A 17,209-nucleotide genomic window follows, 5' to 3' on the forward strand; every position below is an offset into this window, starting at 1 on the left:
TTCCATGCCATATCTACAAAAGTCCTTGGGTATTTAAGTTTCAATGCAATATCATAAATAGTTTTAATCTCATCGTCAATAAAACTGCGGGCTACAGACACGTAAAGCCCTTAGAACATCCCAGAAAAAAACAGAGAATTTAACATTTTGATGGTGATTGCAGTAGTAATGAAAAAAAAAAAGGCAATGTTAGTTGATTTCCGAAAGACTGAAAAGGTGAAATTTCTATCATTTCTATGGACAGTTACATCAACAAAATTCAAATTACAATTTTTTTCTTCCTCTTCAGTAAATTTTATAGAAGGGACTAAATTATTGAGATTATTAAGGAATTCCTGGAGATTTTCTTGAAACTGGCCAAAATACAGAAAATCATCCACATGCTAAACCATATAACTTTTTGGGGCAAAATTCTTGGTAAGAGTTTGTCTCAAAATATTCCATGTAAATATTGCTAAGGACAAGAGATAAGGGATTACCCATAGCCATGCCAAACTTTTGTACAAAAAAATTCCCCATTAAAACAAAATTTACTATCTTTGATACACAACCTTATGAGACTAATGAGGTTTGCTACACTTAAGGGAATGTCATGACGTTCTAATTCCTCCTCCAAATATTCAAGTAAATCATCTACAGGCACTTTTGTAAATAAAGAGACACAATCAAAACTAACCATATTAAAATCAAAATTCAAACTTAAACTATTCAATTTGTTTATAAAATCAACATTGTTTTTAACATTTCGTGTTAGAAATGTTTCCTACCAAAGGTGTAAGAATTTTTCAAGCCATTTAGATAAATTATATGTAACTGAGCCCACTGAACTAATGATTGATCTGATAGGGTTATTGATTTGGTGTCTTGACTAAACCATACATATAAGGTACGGAGTCGCATTGCAGTGTAAACTGTTTAATTAAATGGTCCAAGCCCTTCAGAATGGATTTAATTTGTTTATTAAAAGGGGAGTTCACTGTCTGTGTAGGATCAGACCTCAGTTGCGTATAAGTATCAGTATCATTTAGCAATTTTACTTACATAGTCACTTTTATTCATTATTACCACTGCATTAGATTTATCTGCTTTTGTTACTTTCACTGTTTCGTCTTCTTTAATTTTCTCATAAGCCTGGAGAAATCTTACAGGTACATTAGGGGGAGAAGGCTTGCTCATAGCACTATGCACAATACCTTTACAAATATTGATATCCTCAGGGCATAGATTACGATTAAATTTTTCCAAATAACAAAAGGATTTTGAAATGTTGACACAGTCCAGGTTACCATTAGACGCACCAAAGCTTAACCCATATCCCAAAGCCGCTGTCGTAGCACTTTCAACTGGTTTGTCTGATAAATTAATTATGAAGTCCACGTTGGCATGCTTAGTCCAGTCGCTTCCAACAATAAGATTTTTCAGCTTGACTTAAAGCTTCCTTTCAAGACGGTTGCAGCAATTCCTCAATTTCCCGTAGCAATAATCCATCATCTGATTCATCCAATCCACAGGAACCGTCTGATTAAAGCTATATACCATCTACTTCCACTTTTGTGCTGTCGAAGTGTTTCTGAAGTATGATGCGTTGAAATTCGTCGAAAGATCACTCTGTTAGACGAAGAATTCTCACCGATAAAATCGACTTGGGCATCACTTGCTCGTTCATACACTTCCGTAGAAAGTCAAGTCGAAATTTCAGTTTGTGAGCGATGATAAGAGCATTACAGAAGGATGTCACCAATAGAACAAGGCTCGGAAAATTCACAGAATAGGCGTAGAAGCTGCGTGTGGTTTCCATTAGGCTTAAAAAATCACAGTAGATGCACGTAACTTTATTAAATAAGTGAATACCAAAGGAAAATGATAGTCAGAAATCCAAGCGCTTTCGTCTTGAAAGGAAGCTCCAAGAAGTAATTTTTCTGTACTGTTTAATACGCATATCATTCATTTTTTTTTTAAATTTTCATTCTAATAAATGAATCATAAATCTCCTATCCTCAAATTCCTGTATCTTTAGCTCGACGCGAAACACCTTTTTCAGACCTTTTTAGGCTTTTCCATAGACCTTTCTTATCCCCAACAACAACAACAACAACAGAGTAGTTTGTAGGCTTACTCCCCGAGTAAGTGAGAAGCAAAAAACAGAAGACCTTGCATCTTCATTTCTGACTTAGGAACACTTGGTTCTATTAGGGGCACAATGCCTTCCAAAATGTCTGGGTTTCAGATGACTATAGGAGGTTGGGAACACTGTTAAAAATACCTGTGATTTATTTTGGGAGTTCAATGCTCTCAAAAACATCGAGGTTTTGTTTATTCGTTTGGTGTATTTACGTTACATGGAACCAGTGGTTATTCAGCAACGGGACCAACGGCTTGACGTGACTTCCGAACCACGTCGAGAGTGAACTTCTATCACCAGAAATACACATCTCTAACACCTCAATGGAATGTCCGAGAATCGAACTCGCGGCCACCGAGGTGGCAGGCCAACACCATATCGATCACGCCACTAAGGCGCTTATCGAGGTTTTAAGAAGGCTGGAATTGAATTGAATATAAAATTTAGGCCAGAGGAGAAGCACGGGGACCTATGAGGTCATTCAGCGCTGAAACAGCAATTGACAGGAAAAGGTTTGGAAGTCGTGACAGGAGGAAAACCTCAAAGCAGTTTCATTATGAAGCAACTGTTGGAAGACAGTTGAGGAGAGTAAGATGGAAGAACGAGAACATGAAAGGAGGTGCAGTAAAATAAACGAAAGGGGTTGCATCTAGGGGCCGAAGGCACGGCGCAAAGAACCTCAACTAATACCTACAGTGCACCGCACGAAGCGCACTGTCGGCACTAGCCCCATACGAGGTTAAGGAGACTGGGTCGTGGAAAAAACTCTCGCTCTCTCTTTATCATCTCTTCCTGCTCATCCAGATAAGATTACACAACATGACCAAAATAACGTTGCGTAATTCCGAGAAGAAAAAGAAGGAGAAGAAGAAGATGATAAAAATCATGAACTTGATTCTCTGAAACACGAACGTTTATATTTTGGGTAAAAAAACAAATAAATAAAAACTACTTCCATAACGGATTCTTTAAGACAAGGTTCGAATGTCATGATGCAGTCTATGCGTAGTCACGAACTTTCTCTCTCAAGCTGTATTCTTTCCCTCGTTAGTGCTACTCAATAGTAAAGATTCTGTAGCGAAAGTCCAATCATAGAGAATATAATATATATATATATATATATATATATATATATATATATATATATATAGCAGGTCAGTGAATACACATATAAAACCTCCAGGGGATGTCTATGATAAATTGATGTTTTAATCGTTGTATCATGGACATTCCTGGAGGTTTTATATATATATCATATATATATATATATATATATATATATATATATATATATATATATATATATATATATATATCTAATAAAAGGAGCCCATAAAAACAAAACCAAAATGTAGAGAGAAAAGTACTATATTTCAGAGACTGCTGTCTCTCTCTTCAGGTATATGATTCATATACCTGAAAGAGAGAGACAGCAGTCTCTGAAATATAGTACTTTTCTCTCTACATTTTGGTGTTTTATGGGCTCCTTTTATTAGATGGAATTCTGTTGTTACAGAACACTTTTACCAGTCATATATATATATATATGTGTGTGTGTATATATATATATATATATATATATATATATATATATATATATATATATATCTATATATATATATATATATATCTATATATATATATATATATATCTATATATCTATATATATAATATATATATATATATATATATATATATATATATATATATATATATATATATACACTGTTACGACCAATTCTTAAATACTTAAAAGTTTAATTGCCGCCAGATTCAGGCGCATAACATATTTAATTTATTGTCCTTTTATCACATTATATTTATATAGCTTGAGCTTTAATAATAATGATCTTCAGCAGAAACATTAGAGTGGAATAATAAAACATACGAAAACATTTTAAATAATTATTAACAAAAGAAAACCCCATAAACATATAAACTTAGTAATGGAAAACGTTACAAAACAATCCAAGTGAAAGTTACAATAGTTAACTAGGCAATGAAATTCTGAAAGTTACAGTTTCTTAAACGGAGGTGAGGCAAGTATTATATAATTAATAATACTGATCCAAATGATCAGGGGGACACCCCACGGGAACATCTGCAAGAGGGACAAATCACGTGGTTGCTACCAACAATCAACAACAGGGCTAACTTCCTCGTTGAGACGAATCCTCATCAACTACATCGTCCGGGAATATATACCGTACAAGTTCATTGAAGCATTCAGCTTCCACAAAGCGCGCTTTCTCCATAAATTCGCTACCTTCGTAACCAACGATGCACGATTCCCAGGATTGGCATCCTCACACTCGCAACGCACAACTATTAGAACGTCCACCCTCTTCTACTGCAGAGTTCCGTGTCCCGCCTGAAGTATACCTCACGCCTCCAACATCACCTGCTGTAACAGTAATATTGACATATAATTAGGGAACTATGGTATTTGTAGAATAGGTAATAAACCCAAAGCAGTAGTTTTGGAAAGAACTATTCCAACAAACTATCACGAGATCGTAACACCTCACCCTTACAAAAAATCACATTGATTTTATGTAAGTGAATACTAGCAAGCAAAATAACCTAAGTAGCATTTAACTTGCAGATATCTTTCCAAACCTTATCTCCGCAAAGAAACAAAGTTTGTACACAATAATTCCTTTACATAGTCAAGTATACAATCTACAGACTAAAAAACATAGGGAACTTACCTTACAAAATTTCCAATAGAAAAGAAAGCAAATTAATTACATATACAAAGCAAATATGCGGAATAACAACATTACACTCTAGACAGGGCATCTGGTATTTTATTATCTTTCCCAGGAATGTGAATAACTTCCAAATTATAATCCTGCAAAAACATTGCCCAACGGGTAGTCTACGATTTTTTATTATTGAACTGCTGGATGTATTTCAGTGGATTGTGATCTGTATATACTATAACTTTACCACTCTGAGCACTAATATATGCCTCGAAATGCAGAAGAGCTATATAAAGCCAGAAGCCTCTTTTTCTATCAACTGAATACTTAACCTGGATGCTTGTTTAACTTCTTAGAAAATATGAAATCGGATGACTTACTCCATCCTCACACACCTGCAGCAGAACAGCACCTACCCCTTGATCCGAGGCATCTACCGCAAGGCTAAAAGGAAGTTCAAAGTTTGGTGCCCTGAGAACGGGACAAGAAGTCAATACACATTTAACTATTTCAAATGACTCTTTTCATTTGTCATCCCACACAAATTTGGAATGCTTTCCCAACAAGTTGGTTAAAGGTGCAACAACATCTGAATAATTAGCAACGAAGCGGCTGTAGAAACCAGCCATTCCCAAGAATCTTTGCAATTCCTTCTTTGATGAAGGCACAGGGAATTCTTTAATCTTTGCCAACATTAACTCTTTAGGAAGTACTTCACCTTTCCCAACTACATGACCCAAAAATGTTACAGTAGCTTCACAAAAGAACAGATTTACCGAGATTAATCACCAAACCAGCATTGGACAGAAGCAGTTAACAATTCCTCCAAAATCAACAGATGGGTTTCAAAGTCATTAGAATAAACTATTATATCATCAATATAAACAATACAATTGTTTATTCCCCGAGTAACCATGGCCATTAATCGTTGAAAAGTGGCAGCGGCGTTCCGCATGCCAAAGGGGCATCACTTCGAATTGATACAAACCATCAGCTGTCACAAATGCCGATACCTCTTTTGCTCGATTAGTCAAAGGGACCTGGTAATATCCTTTTAGATCAATTTTCGTAATGAACTTTGAATTCCCTACCTTATCAATGCAATCGTCAACACGCGGAATAGGAAAAGAATCTGCCTTTGTTGCTTTGTTTGACCTTGCGATAATCAATGCATAATCGACTTTGTCCGTTCTCCTTTGCAATAACTACAATTGGTGAGCTCCACGAACTGCTGCTGGGTGTAATTAAATTATTAGTTAGCAAATAGTTTATTTTCTTTTCAACAAATTCTTTCTTAAGAGGATTTAAGCGATAAGGGGCTTGCTTAATTGGCGTTTCACTCTCTAATTCAACATCATGCTGTAATAAAGTGGTCCTACCTGGTGTATCTCTGACAGTCTCGGGAAACTTCATTAACACTTTCAGTAATCCATTAATTTGGTTAGTACTCAGGATAGGACTTCTACACACATTAGGTAACAAAACAGAATTATTACCTGGCCAAGCAAATTCTTTCTCCGAAGTTACACATTTCGAATTAACCTCCTCTGAAACAGACAAAACCACTGCTTTCTCTCGCTCAAAGTACTTTTAACATGTTAATATGACATTGCAAATTACGATCAGGAAGCTTAATATGTAATTCAAATCATTCACTTTGCTTAGAACTTCAAAGGGTCCCAAAAACTTATTCTGTAACGAACCTCTTACACCCTGTGACAAAACCAGTACTTTATCTCCAGGAACAAAGACACTTTCCTTAGATTTTAAATCATACAAAGACTTCATCTTACTTTGACTCTTCAGTCAATTACTCTTTGCTATTTCCCACATTTCGTAAAGCTTGCCCTTACCATCATTAATGAAATCAGCAATATTCACTTCGCTCGGCCCATTACCTTCCCAAACTTCTCTTAACAAGTCTAATGGACCTCTTACTTTATGAGCAAACACCAAGTTGAATGAGCAAAACTTGTTGACTCATTTGCATAGAGCGTACTGCAAACAACAAATAAGGAAGATATTCTTCCCACAAACCAACCTTTTCATTGCACATCTTCCGAATCATTGCCTTCAAAGTTTGGTGGAACCTTTCCACAACTCCCTGTGACTCTGGATGGTATGGAGCAGAAGGTTTATGCTCAATTCCAAAATTCTTAAACTGCTGCAATAGTAGTTTTGATAAAAAATTTGTTCCACGATCAGACTGGATGGTTTTAGGAAGACCAAACCTAGAAAAATAAGTGATCAAATGTTTGGCAATGACCCTAGCTTTCTGGGACTTTACTTTAGAGGGATAGCCTCAGGATATCTAGTTAACTGTCTATGATAGTTAGTACATACTCAGACCCTACTTTCGAACGAGGTAAGGGACCCACTACATCAATGACTACATGCTCGAATGGTTCTCCTAAGGAAGGAATGGGAGAAAGGGGAGCCTTAGGAATTACCATATTAGGTTTACCAGAAATTTGGCATTGGTGACACGTCTTACAATATTTCTTGACATCTCTTTTCAGACCTTTCCAAAAGAAATTTTTCCTAACCCTGTCAAAGGTTTTAGTAATACCCAAGTGACCAGCAAACAAATCATCATGAGCTTTTCTTAATATACCATTTCTGAATTTAGAAGGTACAACAATTAACCTATGCTTCAACAAATTTCCCTCTCGTTTCCGAATAGGAACAATACTTTATAAAGAACTTCATTATCCATTTCATAAATCCACTCCTTTACCCTCTTCCAACTTAATTTTAATATTTTTAATCTCCATGTCCTCATTTTGAACCTTTACTAAGTCATCTCTATTCCAATTCATTACGTCTTCAGAGCAAATAGATTTATTGTTACTTACGTGAACCAATGAATCTGCATTAAACAAACTTTCCAAATCAGGATGCTCAACTTCAAAATCGGTACTTTTACCTGACCTAGTTGTCACAAGCACAGTTTCAGGTCTAGGTACTAACACCTGTGGATTGACAAAAACTGTTGGATTACAACTTACTTTACCTTGAGCAAGATCATTTGCCAAAACAACATCAACCTCAGGTATGGGGAGAGTATCAACAACTGCAAACTTAGACTCGCTGGCAACAATGTCTGAAAAAAAAATACAGTTCAACTACCGGACAAGATATCCACTCTTTTCCAACACCTTTAATAAGCTTATGCTCATTCAACCACTCACTGCCCACACTGGAATGGCCTTTCCTTAGAATTAAAGATTGCGAAGACCCTGTATCCTCTAAGTACATTGACATTATGGACCACTTGCCAATTTTCAAATGTGCTGATTTTACCTTGAGATTTAAACCACTTAAAGTCGTCATCCACTACCTGTTTATCATTAACGAGCATGGCAGAATCCTTTTTAGGACACTTAACAGCTATATGCCCATTTTTCCCACAACGAAAGCAAGTTACCCTGCCCTGGTACTTAGATTTAAAATGCTTTTGGGGAGAAGCAGGACCACTCTTAACTTGATTACCATCATTAGCAGTTACGTTAACCCCTGTAGCCAATTTACAGTTTCATAAGCATTATATTACTTTAGCAGCAGGCTTAGAATAACTACTTGTGTTAACACGTACTCATCAGCTAACCGAGCAGCACTCGCTAAATTGTCAATTTTCTTTTCTTTTCATTTAAGAAAATGCAAAGGTCTTTAAGTAAAATTGTGCTTAAAATTTTCCAATAAGAGTTAAACTGACACAATTTAGCATACTCACTCTTGACATCGCTGGATCTCAACCAATTTTCAAAATGCTTCTCCATTTCACGAGCAAACTCCACAAAAGTTTGATTGGAGGATTTTCGACTGTCACGAAACTTTACTCTGTAGGCTTCAGGAACATCTCATAAATCCTTAAAATGGCTTCTTTCACTTTAGCATAATCTTGACTATCTTCCAACGACAGAGAAGACCAAGCCTTTAGAGCCTTCCCGGAAAAAGCAGTCTGAGCCATGAATGCCCACCTATCCTCACTCAACTTGAAATTTGCCGCTACCTTCTCAAAAGCTATGAAAAATTCTACGACATCACTCTCGTCAAACTTTGGTACGTACTTCAACATGCGGGAATCTTCATTACCAGAAATAGGAGATCGGAACCAGTCAGCCTGGTCAATTCCAGCTCATGATTACGTTTCTGCTGTTCATTTTCTAACTGCTTCATACTAAGTTCATGTTCACGCCTTTTCTGTTCATCTTCAAACTCTAGTTTTTTTTCTAACTGCTTCATACTAAGTTCATGTTCACGCCGCTTCTGTTCATCTTCAAACTCGAGTTTTTTCAAATCCAGTTTCAGTCGAAGTTTCACTACCTCACAGTCTTAGTCGATTTCTTCCTCCAAAAGCTTGAAGTCAACGTCCACTCCATCCGGAGCAAAATGCGCTATGATACCTTTCCTTATGTCATCATTAGTACTACTAACCGTAAACTCCAACTGTAAATAATCTGACACAACCAGCAGTTCCGACTTTTTAATAGTAAACAATTTACTACGCCAATCGTCTCTCCTAAGAAAACGAGCGGCATCATCATTAGTTTCAATTTCCATGTTTTTACCATTAATTACACCATCCAACCTAATGAGACTGCTGAAAATACCGCTGGGGATGCCAAAAATATGTTACGGACCAATCCTTAAATACTTAAAAGTTTATTGCCGCCAGATTCAGGTGCATAACATATTTAATTTATTGTCCTTTTATCACATTATATTTATATAGCTTGAGCTTTAATAATAATGATCTTCAGCAGAAACATTAGAGTGGAATAATAAAAACATACGAAAACATTTTAAATAATTATTAACAAAAGAAAACCCCATAAACATATAAACTTAGTAATGGAAAACGTTAAAAAATAATCCAAGTGAAAGTTACAATAGTTAACTAGGCAATGAAATTCTGAAAGTTACAGTTTCTTAAACGGAGGTGAGGCAAGTATTATATAATTAATAATACTGATCCAAATGATCAGGGGGACACCCCACGGGAACATCTGCAAGAGGGACAAATCACGTGGTTGCTACCAACAATCAACAACAGGGCTAACTTCCTCGTTGAGACGAATCCTCATCAACTACATCGTCCGGGAATATATACCGTGCAAGTTCATTGAAGCCATTCAGCTTCCACAAAGCGCGCGTTTCCATCAAATTCCGTTTTTTTTTCTTTTTTTTTTTTACTTCGTAACCAACGATGCACGATTCCCAGGATTGGCATCCTCACACTCGCAACGCACAACTATTAGAACGTCCACCCTCTTCTACTGCAGAGTTCCGTGTCCCGCCTGAAGTATACCTCACACCTCCAACGTCACCGGCTGTAACAGTAATATTGACATATAATTAGGGAACTATGGTATTTGTAGAATAGGTAATAACCCAAAGTAGTAGTTTTGGAAAGAACTATTTCCTACAAACTATCACGGGATCGTAAACATACACACACACACACATATGTATATGTATATGTATATATATATATATATATTATATATATATATATATATATATATTATATATATATATATATATATAATATATATTTAAGATTCTACGCTGCCTTTGGCCTTAGATAATTATTATTAGCAAACATATATCCTAATTTATATAATTAAGGGAAGTGGGAGGTCGCCAGCCGGCATATAGACACTGAATACCGGCAATAATGCATTTAATTCTATTTACAATTAAAGAAGGCACAACGGTTATTATGTTAAGTACATGAAATCTCTTGGTTAACCGTGGTTAACCGCTGGGGCTTGTTATGGAGTGGAATATGTACGATTATCGGTTCGTAACCAGATTACGTGGAAGTTCAGCAAAGGTACTCTCGTCCCTGGAAGGGATATTACGACAATTAAAGACTAGTTAATATGCACAGATACGCTAATCCACTTAGCCATTTCTTACACTGCACTATTTGACTTATACAGATTATTTCTACTAATGGACGTAGCAATAAGTCTTATAGGAATTAAAGTTTATGACTGCTAGTTACAAACGGTTAGCACTTAGACATTATGGAGAGAGAGACTGCGCTCAGGTGAGGGGAGACGGTCTTGGGCAAGGCCCCACGAGGGCACGCCGGAGGGCAGGAGAGGGAGAGGAAACAAAGGATCGGTGGATAGGATTTCTTTCTGTACGGATAGGAGGGAAGGGAAGGATGGGATGTTATCATGGGAAGGAGGAAGGATAGGTTAGGGTACGAGGTTCTCATACAACAGACACCTACCTTTTAAAGGGAGAGACAGTTGCCTCCTCGGAAGGGGCGGACAGAGGCCAGCACGTCCACCTCCTAAGGCTATCAAACGGTGAAGACAGCCACCCACGCCTCGGTTTCCTGCCGCGCGTCCTGCGAAGGTGGGGGTTCACCCCCCTCCTGGAGGGTTTTCTATTGGTCAGGAACCTTTTGTCCCTTTTGTTTTAGGCCTAGACTTGCATTACGATTCCCCATTTGGGGGGTGTCAGCTTGGCGCTGCCGTCTTGCGGTGGCATCTGAAAGTAAGAGACCTCGGGGAGGAGACTGGTCTAGGATAGGTGGGTAGGTGGTGAGACTCCGGCTAGGGGCAGCCCTGCTGCATTCGTTCAAATTCCCGGGACAAGTTCTCTCGAATGGGAGGCTATAATGGCGGATAGACCACCACGATTGACAACCCCCCATTTTAGCAGAGATTTTGTCCTTAAACGGGTCAAGAACTCTGCAAGCAAGGTCTGGAGCCATTTGACTCAGTGCCCCCACACCTGGTAAGCCCCACCACCAAAATGAACTAATTGCTAAGCTGCTTCTATGGTCAAAATCTCTTAAATAAATTGCCGAGGTTAACTTTAAGTGCCAATTAAAGAAAGCAAGTGGGCTACAGGGCAGTAACTTGACAAAATGGCATGTATTACTAGTTTAACTCAACAGTGACCTAGCGCAGCGACATGCATGAAACAATTTTCATTGAGTTCATATGGAACCTAAGCAAAGGAACAAATAATGGCATGACGCTAACTAAAGCAAAACAAAGCAAATGTCATAAATAAAAAAAATATATAAGAGAGGACAAAATAACACAAATAAATAAATAAAGAAAAATGGGGCCAAGATGGCTCCTCAGTTTGTGAACTGCTGGGGAAACCACCAAGGCTCAATACATCCAAAATGACAGAGGTAAATACATGAACAACCAAAATGGGGCCAAGATGTCTCCTCAGTTCGTGAAGCTGGGGAGGCCACCAAGGCTCAATACAACATTCATACAACCTACAGTCTAAGTTCTATATATACATGGCATTGTGCATCGGGCGCTAATGCCGAGAGAGCACATCGGCAATCTTATTGTCCGTGCCCTTGATGTGCTCAACCTTCCAATTGTAGTCCTGGAGGTCCATACACGCCTCATGAGCCTCTTATTCTTGTTACGGAACTGAGTGAGGTAGATTAAAGGATTATGGTCCGTCAGGACAGTCAGTGGGAACTTATGGTCAGCATGGTAGGATTCAAAATGTTTAAGGGCTAAGACCATGCAAGTAGCTCCTTCTCGATCGTACTATACCTCGTCTGAGCTGGGTTCAATTTCTTTGAGAAATAGGAGACAGGGTGACGCACCTGGTTTTTCCTCCTGGAGTAGGACCGCACCCACCCCTACATCGCTGGCGTCTACTACTGCTATTGAGAAAGGCTGAGAGTAATCAGGTGTGCGGAGCACCGGGCGACTCATGAGGACCCTCTTCAGATGGTCGTAGGCCTCCCGACATCCTCTGTACAGCGGAAACTGGTTATCGCCCTTGAATAGGTCAGTGATGGGAGCAGCTACTTGGGAGAAGTTTGGCACAAAATCTCCTAAAGTACTGCACCATCCCCAGGAAACCGTGGGGCTTCCTTCTTAGTTTTAGGATAGGGCATATTCTGTATAGCAAGAATGTTGGCATCCTTTGGCATTATTTTGCCCCCTCCTACCTGGTGGCCCAGGTATGTGATCTCAGACACTCCCAAAGTACACTTCTTCAGGTTTGATGACCAAATTGGCTTTCTGGAGTGCACCAGCACCTTCTTTAGGGTCTGGAGGTGTTCGTCCCACGTTTTGGAGTAGATGACAATGTCGTCTAGGTAGACCACACAATTAGGAATCCCTGCTAGCACCTTGTTCATGAGTTTCTGGAAACAGCTAGGTGCGTTCGTAGACCAAAAGGCATCACCCGACACTGGTAAAGCCCGTCCCGTGTAATGAATGCAGTCAGGGGCTGTGACTCCTTGGCCAATGGTACCTGCAGTAACCCTTCTCTAGTCTATCTTACTTAGGAATGGAAATTCGCCTAGGCTCTCCAAACAATCCTCGATGCGCGGGAGCGGGTAGGATTCCGGTTTGGTCACTGCATTCAACTTGCGAAAGTCAATGCAGAGTCGGTCTCCTCCCCCTCCTTTGGCACCAGGACTACAGGAGATGCCCAAGGGCTCTCACTCTCCTCAATGAGACCCAAGTCGAGTTGTAGTAACCTGTGCCGCCACCCGTTCCGCCCCGCCGCTGGGGGGTTAAGCCGGTAATAATTTTGCGGAATGGGGCTGGTTCCCTCAAGCAATTCAATCTTGTGCTCCAAAGAGAGCTGGTCTACCTAGCGTGTCCCGCACGACCTGTGGATGCTGAAGGAGTAATTCCCTGATGTCCTTTCTCTTCGCCGTATCTAGTGCAGGAGTGATCAGTTCAAAATTGGCTAGGACCTCCGAATTACTCTGGGGTGAGAAAACCTGGGTGACTGTCCCCACCATTTCGCTCCTCTGGTGGTAGGGCTTAAGGAGATTGATATGGAGCCACTTAGCCCGCCTAGTGCCGCAATCCACTAGATAGTTTAATGTGCCCTTCTTTTCCAGAATCTTGTAGGGGGCCCATGAACCTTGTGCTTAGAGCCTCCGCTCTCCAGTGCGGAGAACCAGAACTTGGTCTCCCACTTCAAAACTCCGGTCTTGAGTCTCCCGATCCACCCGACTCTTCATACTACTCTGCGCCACCGTCTCTGAAGCTTTGGCAACATCCCATGCAACCCGTAATTTAGCCTGTATGTCTGGCAGCTCTTCCAGCCAGGAGGCCTTGGTGGGGTTTTCCCAAGCCTCGTAGAGTATATCTAGGGGGCCACGTGTGGAGTGAGCATAGAGCAGCATAAAGGGACTGTACCCGGTGGTTTCTGAACGTGCCTGGCGGAGGGCAAACAGAGCGTAGGGCAAATTTTCCTCCCAGTCAGGGGAGCCAGTCTCTCCCAACTTGGTCAAGACTGTCTTCAGTGTCTGGGGTGGGAGCGTTCCCCACAAGGCCCTGGCTCTCTGGATGGTAGGCTGTAGAGGTCCGGTGGTGAATGCCATGGCAGGCCATCGCCTCCTTAAACTCCTTTGCCATGAAGTGGGAGCCTTGTCCGACTGAATGGTGGCAGGGAAACCAAACCTACAAAAGAACTGGGTCAGTCCTCTGACAGCGTGGGCGGGGCGTTGGCACTTCGGGTTGGTTAACGGCTTCCAGGTATCGAGGTGAACCGATCAATCATCGTCAGTAGGTAACAATTTCCATGTTTACTCCGTGGCATGGGACCCACATAATCTACCAAGACATCATGGAAGGGAATGCCCGCTGAAGGGATGGGCTGGAGAGGCGCCCTTGGCACTACCTGGTTTGGGTTCCCAGCGACCTGGCAGGGCAAACAGGAGGCTACATAAGCCTTAACACTCTTGGGCAGGCCTGGCCAGAAGAATTGACGCTGGATTTGCTGGGTAGTGCGCTTCACGCCAAAGTGTCCTCCCAGTCCCTCATGGGCCATGCGCAACACAGCTAATCTAAGGTTACGGGGAACAACTACTTGCCGGTGTAGCACTTCAGCGGGTTCGTGGGCACCTCGGGTGACTCTGAGGAGCACCTCATCCTTCAACAAGAAGTTCTCCTTAGAGAGGTTCACTATTTCTGCTTCATCCAAATAGGCCGCCTCCCGATAAGGGTTAAGTGTCTCATCCAACTGTTGGTAACGGATGAGCTCAGTCCTGCTCCTTAGGGTGGCTGGGGTGACGGGAGCCTCACTGGTGCCTCCTGGGTCCCCTGAGCTGGTGCTTGGTGGAGAGCTATCCACGGAGGTGGTAAGCAGCACAGTAGGGTCTTGAATACGAGGCTCGGACTCATGGCTGGGAGACGAGGGCTCTTGATCCTCCTCCTTTAGCCAGGTTAATTCTCCCAGGTCAATGCCAGCAAGCCAACTTGTCACCTTCTTACAGGTGCTATCTCCAACGGTTTCGGGCTCGGGCTCAGGCCTCAGCTGCTGTCATACACCTTAAGGGCACACGCTGCACTCCCTCCAGGAGGTCCCTACCCAGGAGCAGGTCATAGCCCTCACGGCCTAAGTCAATCGTGACTCCAAGCCTGCACTCTTGGCTGAGCTGGGGCGTCGTCACTCTCAACACGACCGTGGGGAGGTCCCTGGTGACTCACTCAATCCACCGGACAGTCATACGCTCATCCTGCCGGACTTGGGCGCCAGCGGGTACCTGGTGCCACAAGATTAGGGAAACATCTGAACCTGGATCCTCGAATGCTCGGACCAACACTGTGGAGGGGTGCCTCCTTCAAGTGGGGCTACGGTGATCTCCCCTTCTGAAGGGCCCCCCCGCCCCCAACGCGTGCGCCCTGAGTAGCGATGGAGAGGACAATGGGTTTTGAGCTGAGGTTCGGCTAGAGCACTGCGAGTAGTTCTTAGTGTGGCCGTAGACCTTGCAAACCTCACAGTATGCTTTGGCAAAACTCCTTTTTGGCCCTTTACCCTTGGGTTTGGACTGAGGGCTCATATCCGAAGGGGCAGCCGCTGGTGTTGAACTGATTTGTCGGGCAGTCTGCGTCAGTGTGGTTGGATTGCCACCGAGGTTGCACTTGGCGGAAGAAGATGGTTTTTGCTTGGGCTTAGACTTGCCAGCTAGAGCAGTGGCAGGGGGTGGAGCAGTGCGCTGGGACCCTGAGTTATGCCGGACGAGCTCGTATTCATCGGCATACTCGCAACAAGCCCTAAAGGTTGTTGGCTTCTTCTCGGTAATGTAGAGAGAGAGCTCTGGCATGCCTATGGAAATCCTCAATTTTGACAAGCTCGTGGAGGTCCTCGATGGTAGTGCACTTCGCAGCCCCAAGCCAGAGGGTATAGAGCCTATCCTTCTGAAAAGCCCAGTCAGCCCAAGGTTGCGTGGAGGGCTTAACTTGCCCACGCCACTGACGGCGCCAATGTTCAGGGCTCAGCTTGTAAGCCTCTATCACGGCCTTCCGGACAGCCTCGAAATCTCCTTGTCGATCAACGGGTAAGGCAGAATGAGCAGCCTTCCCTTTTCCCTGCATATGCTTGGCCAGAAGTAGGGCCTTCATCTCCCCTGCCACAGCACATGTCTGGAACACTGACTCCACTTCGTGTAGCCACCTTACGGGATCCTATTTTTCGTCCCCAACTGAGGAATGAGGGGAGTGGACAGGCAAGGATGGAGAGCCGGGCCCCGGTAGCGGAGTACCATTTGGTGGAGCTTGTGAGGATTTGAGCTGGGCTAATTCAATGGCTTTGTCCTGCATCTTTAATTCATGCTCCGGCTTCCTTAATTCATGCTCCTGCCGTTCCTTCTCTCTTTCTCTCTCCTCTTGCCTTCAATCCCTGGCTTCTGCCTGGGTTTCTCGGACAAATTCTTGCAATTCTGTTCCATCATATCCGAGCCTCTGTCCCAATTCCATTATAGCCTGGATCTCAGTGGTGGGCATTTTGCTAATTTCCTCGAAATGACTACTGGATCACCCTCAACAATAATTTGTAAGTGGGGTGTTGGCCATGCAAGCAATTGCACGGAAGGGAAAGACACTCTGGCCAAAGCAGAAGGTTGCAGCAGGAAGGATACAGATAAAGCGGTGCAAAGTGGCACCACGACCGATAATTGTACCTGGAAAAGACTACACTGTCGAGGTGTGCAAATGACAGGAATACACAGCAAGAGGTGTACCTGTAAGCTATATGGCACTAAGCCGTAAGCTATATGGCACTAAGCCGTAAACAGGAATCACAAAGATGGGTGATCCTGAAAGTTAGCTAGAAAAAATGGGCCTATGGCAGGAACCACAGCGATGGATGATCCCCTAGGCTAGCTAGAATAATAGACCTATGGCAGGAATCACAGCGATGGATGATCCCCTAGGCTAGCTAGAATAATAGACCTATGGCAGGAATCACAGCGATGGATGATCCCCTAGGCTAGCTACAATAATAGACCTATGGCAGGAATCACAGCGATGGATGATCCCCTAGGCTAGCTAAAATAATAGACCTATGGCAGGAATCACAGCGATGGATGATCCCCTAGGCTAGCTACAATAATAGACCTATGATCCCCTA

The sequence above is a fragment of the Macrobrachium nipponense genome, chromosome 45, assembly GCF_015104395.2.
Source record: "Macrobrachium nipponense isolate FS-2020 chromosome 45, ASM1510439v2, whole genome shotgun sequence".
Taxonomy (NCBI): domain Eukaryota; kingdom Metazoa; phylum Arthropoda; class Malacostraca; order Decapoda; family Palaemonidae; genus Macrobrachium; species Macrobrachium nipponense.